We start from the raw sequence: 8187 nt of genomic DNA, 5'->3' as shown, positions 1-8187 counted from the left end.
GCTATATATATACTCAATGCCTACAACAGTGTCAACAGCATAGTAGTTCAATATTTGTGGACTAAATTGATGTATTTCCCTTGAATTGCCTTTATATAAATCTGTGTTAAATTGATGACTTAAGGTTAGAAGTTTAATTACCATGCACTCCCTAAGGAAAACGTGTCTAGTGCCTCATTCCAGCTTAGGTGGAGGAAGAGGATGGAGATTGAGACTGGAGGAAGAAGCATGGCCAATCGTATTGTGGAGTCCGTATCTGTAAATCCTGAAACAACATAGTATTGTGTGTTGTCTGGCTGTATTAAAACGATGACCAAGAAAATAAAACTCCACTAGCAGCTTGTCCGAATATCTTTGTTCACCCATTCCCTGTTTTATTCATCTTATGTCGTGACAAGAGCCTCAGTCGAATTCTGCGTATTTGGATTTGTCATAAACAGATTTTTGGCCCTTGACTCTCACCTGTAAAATAGACACTCTGACTTTCTAATCTCTGAGGAGTGCGGTAAAAATCAAATGGGAGGAAAAGTGAGCGAGAACTTTGGAAAAAGTTACCAAGGTACGATACGTGATAATAATTTAAACCCCTACCATCCCTCTTCTCCGCCCCGACCGCCGCCAGGAGGCGGTGCGGACTGCGCAGGCGCGTCCCAGCCAACCCCGCCCAGCTCCCCGCCCGGTGCCTGGCGCCCGGCGCGCGCACGCCTCCCGGCGTCCTCGCTCCCGGGGCGTCGCCCCGCGTGCGCTGGAGTCGCCGAGGCCAGCCCCGGCACCGGAAGTGACCCTGACGGGTTTGCCTTCAAATTCTCGGCGAGCTGAAGCAGCAGTGGGGGCTGGTGACGGTTGGCCACCGCCGTCCTGGGGCCGTGAGCACGGAGCCCAGTGGTTGGGGCTGGGCAGGGCCCTACTTCCTAGCCGCCCTGAGCCACGCACGGCCGTTCCCCTCCGCCTGGCGGTGGGCGGTTTCCCAAGGATCCTCGGCAGCCACAGGTGAGTGTTCACGCTCCGGGGAACCCCGGCCCCCGTGGCCAGCTTGGCGAGATTCGGGGCCGGCAAGGAGAGCCGTCTGCGTATCCTGCCATGAGCCTGCCCTTGCCTGCGCCGAGGTCTTAGGTCCTCGCTGTTGTCGCTGACACCTGTAGCTCAGGTGACGGGTCCCCTACCTGAGGAATCCTGTCCAGCCTGGGACTTTCGGGGGTTCCTGGCGATCCCCTTTCCAGGCCTGTGTCATTAGAGAAGTCTCTGGTCGGAAAAACACATCTCTCTTTATTTCTTCGCTTTTTTGAGCAGTTCTCTCCCGAATTCGTCCACGCCCCCGCCCCATATTCTCAGCCCTGAAAAACCTCGAAAGCCTTGAAATGGGATGCAGCTTCTTTTCTTACATTTTGTTAGGTAGGTGTGATATTGTTGAGGATGTTTCTTTATTCTGGTGCTGGGCGTCCTCTGGGAGGTTTTTGGCCCTTTTGGTTTAGAGTTGATACCTTTTAAAAATATGTATCCCTCGAAACATTTGTTTCATACCGTATAGTATGTGGTGACGAAGTTAGAGATAAACGTGGATCCTTAAGTACCTTGCAGTGGATAGTCTCAGCCCTTATTTAATCAAAAATAATTTTTTCTTTTGACTGCGAAGTGCCATTTTATATCAGTTACTAAATTCCAACAGCACAACTTTGCATCCTTCTCTCTTGAAAGCATTCATTTATGTGTTCCTCTTTGAAATCAGACCTTTAGTTACTGCTGAAAACATGCCTAATGTTTTAGAATCTTTGCCACAATGATAGAACACCACGGTGTCAAGAAGATTCTTGTAAAGTTCACAGGACTAAATGTCTCAATGTGCAGCCCTGTTGTCTTTTCCAAAGGAGATGATTTTTGTAATCAGTGAGTTCTCACACAGGAATCGAGTCAGAACTCTTTATTTTGTATTACTATTACTATCACTGTATCATGCTTTAAAAAAAAAGGCAGTGCTGCTCAATTTCCAACATTCCTAGACTGTGGAAAGCTATGTAAAGCTCCTCTATGGCTTTGGTTGTTCAAGAAGCTTTTACATTTTACAGATTCAGTACTTGGCATATTATAGAACAGATTCTGCATTTTATTTTGAAAGTGGTGTCCCAGTTCTGACAAATACTAGGAATTAGAGAATCTTGTAAAATTTGCTGTACTAACAGCATTGTTGAATTTCTGTTTGCAACAATGGTTTAGGTTTTTCTTTTTAGGTACATGATTGGTTAAAAAGATAATGTATCAAATCAATGTGGTCAATGTTGATTATATGCTAAATAGATTTTGCTTGTAGTGTTTACTGGTACGGCTTGAACATGGATTTTGAATTACATTTTACTTGTTATATTCACTGATTTATTTTTGTTTTGTTCAGGGTAAACAGAAAGTTTACCAAATACAGATATATGTATTCTTTTTTTTCCTGAGCAGGCATTCTTTTGATAACTTTCCCATGCTTCTTGAGAATTTATTATACAGTGATTATAAAGGTAAGAAGAATGTATTCCATGCTGTAATTGGTCATGGGTCACTCATTTATTGTATGTATTTATAATCAGTAGTGACTGACTGTAAATTAGCATTATAGTTGTTTTCGTATCCCAGAGATGAACATTCTGAACACTGCTTAACAGTGTATTGTCACTTTTAAAGTTACACTCGATTTATTGAAATGCCTTCAAGAAAATGTATGATTGAGGTTCATCTGTTTTTGTTTTAGGACATTAGTTTTACAGATAAGTGTTTTTAACATAGGTGTTGATTGCCTGTGCTTAATACTATGGTATGCTTGTTTCCTCCTCCTAAGTGAAGAAAATACACCTAGGATAGATCAAATGATGTCCCTTCTACTAAACTTCAAGGATTTAAAGGCTTAATTCTTATTTTTGTCTTCAGTGCAATTCCTTGCAACTGAGTAGGTGCTCTGTAAATACTTCTTGAATGAATGACCTATGCACATTACAGTAAAAACTGAAATATTAGTGGAACCCAGTCTAACTCCTTAAAAAATTAAGTGGATACGGTATCCTTTTTAGGTGTGGAATAGGGAAGGCCCCATATTGGAGAGCGTAGGAATCTTAGAACCTCAGATGTTTGGATCTATTGCCTATTCTTTTTCTGTCTCTTTAATCACTTCTTTTCCTTAATTCTGGAGGAGAAAAAGATACCCTAAGTCTCTTTGTAGAGATTCCACACCACAGCAACTATTAAGCTTGCTAGAAATTTTGCTGTAATATTTTTTATTGTCTAAAGTTTTTGACTCTGTTACTTGAATTAAAATTTCGTGTTGCACCTTACTTAGCTTAAAAAAATTGATTTAGTCATTAGTGAAAATGAATATATAAGCTGTGTAAGCAAAACATTGGTTCTGACAGGATAATGTAAAGGAAATGCTTGCTGTGAGATAAAGTAGGCATCACATATGGTTATTTTTCTCTTTAGTAATCTGTCTAATCAAGAATCTGAGTTTTGGGGCAATATCATGTTTATAAGTGTTCTATTAATTGAACCAGTAGATGCTTTTTACTGTTCATGGTGGTTAAAATTTGACTATAGGCTTTTCTCCAATATATTCATTTCTTCAAAAATTGCCAGATATTGTGCCAGGTAGACCTCATTTTTGTACTCCTGCAGTGTAGTTTTAGCAATGATAAGAATATATTCTTGAAAATTGGAGTCTCGTAAATTTGCAGTGTTGATACTCATTTGAAAAGAAAGCTGTCTTAGAGACCACTACTAGAAGAATAGGAAAATTTATTTCTGTCTCACATTTAGTCAACTAAGGGTATTTTGATACTATTTTTCAGTAAACACATTGTTTCTTTGATAATCAAAAATTTTTCAGGTCATTTTTCAGGTGGCCTTGGATTGACTTTGTATTTCTTTTTGTTAGAAAATGTCAATTCATTGGATGCTAAGGAATTTTATCTGACTGGAAAGAAGTATTCGTAACATAGAACCTTCAAAGAAGGCCTGGAGTGAACTCTATGCATTGTGGGACATTGAATCATGATCCTTAAAAAAAAGTAGGGGGGACACCTATATATCAGTAGCAACTTGATTTAGATTTTTTTTAGTAGAGGGGATGGGAAGAAAGATCTGGAGGGAGTCAGTTGAGGAAAAGAGGAAGAGAAGGGAGAAGACAACAGAGTCTTGCTATCCAGGCTCATCTAGATACACTGTATACTGGCAGCACCTGACCCCAGCTGTACTCTTCTAACATTGTTTCCCAGACTAGGTGTCACTATAGGGCATTTAGAGCCTTGGGGCAGAAGCAGTCACAGTTCTGGTAGGGATGAGTTGAGGATCAAGGAATGTGAGAGTGCTGAGTGAGGGTCAGGAACTAGACAAAGATAAGAAATCTTAGTAGTTCAAACAAAAACCTGGCATTCTTCATTCAAAGATTGTTTGAATATTTGCTGTGTGCCAGGCATGGTTCCAGGTGCTGGGGGTTTATCAGTAGATAACAGGGAGCCATGCTCCCTGGCCATGGAGCTTTTATTAAGATGGAATATTATCAGTGGTCATGACTCCATGGAATCACTATGTAGGTCATGGGTTTTTTTTCTTTTGGACCTCAAATGCTCAATCTTGAGTAACTTACAAACCTCAGTTCATAGCTGTATTGCTTCATAACAAATTACTCTAAAACTTAGTGGCTGGAAACAACAAACATTTCTCTCAGTTTCTTTGGTCAGGCTGTGGGCTTGGCATAGCTGGGTGCTTGTGATTCACGGTCTTTCACAGGCTGTAATCAAGGTATCAGTCAGGGCTGCAGTCGACTGAGGACTCAACTGAGGAAGGATCGGCTTCCAGGCTCCCTCACATGGTTATGGCAGGATTCAGCTCCTCTGGACTATTGGATTGACTGCCTCAGTTCCTCTCTGGCTTTTGGCCTGGAGCCTCCCTCAGTTCTTTGCCACGTGAGCCTCTGCACAGGCAGCTTAGAGCAGACCAGCAAGAGGCAGTCTAATCTCAGAAATGGCATTCTGTTATTTTTGCATATTCTGTTTGTTACAAATTCACATTCAAGTGAAGGTGATTTCACAAGGGTATGGAAACGAGGGGGCAGAGGCTACTGAGAGCCATCTTAGAGGCGGTCTCTAATTGTATATTGATAGAAGACCCTTCTTCTGTAGTATTTATTGTTTCTTCCTTACCCTTCATCCTCTTTCTCCACTTTTATTTCTGTATCTTAATCCTCCAAGGCACTCTAATATATTTAATGTGTTTTTGGATGTGTGTATATCCCTGACAAAAGAGTGTTTTGTATAGCATATGTATTTTTTGAATTTATAAAATGGTATTGTAATCTAGATCTTGTTCTGTATCTGAGGCTTTTTTTTTTTTTTTTTTTACCCAACCCTGTTTTTCGATGATCTGTGCATGTTGCTATTTGTAAATTTTGTTAATTGCTTCCATCTTCTTCATGGTATTCCAGAGTATGCATCCAGCACATTTTCTTTTCTTTCTTTTTTTTTTTTTAAGATTTTATTTATTTATTTGACAGAAAGGGGGAGAGAGAGAGCAAGCACAAGCAGTGGGGGAATGGCAGAGGGAGAGGGAGAAGCAGACTCCCCACCGAGCAGGGAGCCCAATGCAGGGCTTGATCCCAGGACCCTGAGATGATCATGACCTGAGCCAAAGGCAGAGGCTCAACCGACTGAGCCACGCAGGCACCCCTCCAGCACATTTTCTTACCCATTTCTCTAGCAGGAACTAGATTGATTACCTCCAACTCCTTCATTTCTCAAACAGTTCTGTCATTAACATTCCAAAACAAGTCTCTGTGGATCTGTGTGAGACTTTCTCTGGAATATTTACAGAAGAGTGGGATTGCTGGGTCATAGGATATATGCATATGCAACTTCTCTAAGGACTGCCAGATTGCTCTCCAAAATAACTATACCAGTTTATGTCTACAAATTGTATGTGAGGGTTTCCTTTTTCCCAAATCCTTGCCAAGACTTAGTATTATTGGAGTTACTAATTTGTTTTTAATCTGGTGAATGTATAAGAGGGTCTCTGATTGCTTTCATTTGCATTTATCTGTTAATAGTATCTGTACTTTTAGCCATTTGGCTTTTCTTTTTCTTGAATTGTCCTTTATGCTCTTTACTTGTTTCTATATGAAGTCCTTTTGTCCATTAGTATGGGGAATTATAAGGATGGATTTTCTTTTTTTTTTTTTTTAAAGGTTTTATTTATTTATTTGACAGAGAGAGACACAGCGAGAGAGGGAACGTAAGCAGGGGGAGTGGGAGAGGGAGAAGCAGGCTCCCCGCAGAGCAGGGAGCCCGATGCGGGACTCGATCCCAGGACCCTGGATCATGACCTGAGCTGAAAGCAGTCGCTTAACCAACTGAGCCACCCAGGCGCCCAAGGATGGATTTTCTGATCTTAAATTATCCTTGCATTCCTGCAGTAAATCTTTTTTTTTTTTTTTTAAGATTTATTCATTTATCCTAGAGAGGACAGGGGAGGGGCAAGGGAGGGAGAGGACCCCAAGCAGACTCCCTGCGGAGCTCAGGAGCTCACCCCAGCATCCCCAGATCATGACCTGAGCTGTGAAACCAAGAGGTGGACACTCAACCTACTGAGCCACCTAGGCACCCCTCTGCAGTAAATATTCTTGATCAGAGAGAGTGTGTGTGTCCTTTGAAAAATTTAGCTCCTATTTTGGATTTCCACATCTATATGTTCATAAGCAAAACGGGCTTTATATTGTTCTTATTCAATTTAAATTGAGGTGAGCCCAGCCTCCTAAAAAGAGTTGGTCAGTTTTTCCCTTGTTTTCTCAGTCAACTTTTATGTGATTAGAATTACTTTCTGTTTAGAAGGTAGGTAGAACCCACCTATAAAAAATCCTCTGGACCTGAAGCCTTTCAAAGGTAGAGGTCTTTCATTAAAACTCCATTTTCTAGGAAATAAGAGAAGAAAAATTTTTAAAGGAGAAAAAAATTTCCGGCACCTGGCGGCTCAGTTGGTTAAGTGTGTGCCTTCAGCTCAGGTCATGATCCTAGAGTCCCAGTATCCTACATACATACAGAGTCCCAGAGTCCTATACCAGGCTCCCCGCTCAGCGGGAAGTCTTCTCCTTCTGATCCTTCCCCCCTCATTGTCTCTCTCATATAAATAAATAAAATCTTAAAAAAATTTTTTTTATCTTTTTTTTTTAAGATTTTATTTATTTGACAGCATAAGCAGGAGAGCGGCAGACAGAAGGAGAAGAAGCAGGACCCCTTCGGAACAGGGAACCTGATGCGATGCGATGCGGGGCTTGATCCTGGGACCCCAGGGTCATGACCTGAGCCAAAGGCAGTCGCTTAACCCAATGAGCCACCCAGGTGCCCCCAAAATTTCATTTTCTTTCAACTCAGATCCATCTATTTTCTCTTTTTCATTCTGTTTTGTTTATTTGCATGTTCTTTTTTTTTTTTTTTTTTAAGATTTTATTTATTTTTGACAGAGACAGCGAGAGAGGGAACACAAGCGGGGGAGTGGGGGAGGGAGAAGCAGGCTTCCCTCGGAGCAGGGAGGCCAAGGTGGGGTTCAGTCCCAGTTCCCTGGAGTCATGACCTGAGCCGAAGGCAGATGCTGAGCCACCCAGGCATCCCTGCATGTTCTTTTTTCTTTTCCTTTATCAGTTTTGCCAAGATTTGTTTCTCAATTTTTAAATGACCCATAGTTTGATTTTTTTAGTCTTTTCCAGTGTTTTGGGGTTTTCTTTCTCTTTTCTTTCTTTTTGTAAGATTTTATTTGTAAATAATCTCCACACCCAACGGGGGGCTTGAAAGCACATCCCTGAGATCAAGAGTCAAATGCTACACCAACTGAGCCAGCCAGGTGCCCTTTAGTTTTTATTTAAATTTGGCCCTTTAGCTCCTTCCTTCTTGTGCTTTTCAGTCTGCTTTGTTAGTCTTTTTCTAGCTTCCTGAATTGACAGCTTAGCTCAATTATTATCACACTTTCTTATGGTGGTGGGGTGTGGTGAATCTGCAGTCATCTTCAACCACCCCTCATCGCTTCCTGATGTGCCGATTGTGTGCCATAAGGGATTCTCAGCCTGGGAACTGATCTTCCTCAGAACTGTCTTTCTCAGTTGTTCCCATCTAGCCTAACCTGAGTGGGAGAGTGGCAGCAGGAGACCACTCACAAGAGCTGTCCTGTTGACCT

At 41.6% G+C, this 8187-nt stretch overlaps 1 protein-coding gene across 4 annotated transcripts in view; it reads left to right on the top strand.

Annotated features, from left to right (window-relative positions):
* The first annotated feature begins 707 nt into the window (after positions 1–707).
* Positions 708–8187, top strand: part of KATNA1 (katanin catalytic subunit A1) — a 33695-nt gene continuing 26215 nt past the window's right edge. The window contains exons 1-2 of one of the 4 annotated variants that reach the window (XM_034990984.1): positions 921–990; positions 2443–2501. The gene's annotated coding sequence lies outside the window, so the exon portion shown is untranslated. Of the gene's footprint in view, positions 991–1050; positions 1393–2442; positions 2502–8187 lie in introns of those variants that run through there. The other 3 variants (XM_034990985.1, XM_034990988.1, XM_034990987.1) reach the window with 3 other exon arrangements.

This window comes from Mirounga leonina, unplaced genomic scaffold (assembly GCF_011800145.1).
Source record: "Mirounga leonina isolate KUSES-001 unplaced genomic scaffold, KU_Mleo_1.0 Mir_53, whole genome shotgun sequence".
NCBI lineage: Eukaryota > Metazoa > Chordata > Mammalia > Carnivora > Phocidae > Mirounga > Mirounga leonina.
The sequence above is the reverse complement of the archived record's forward strand: the minus strand, read 5'-3'. Positions and strand labels throughout refer to the sequence as shown.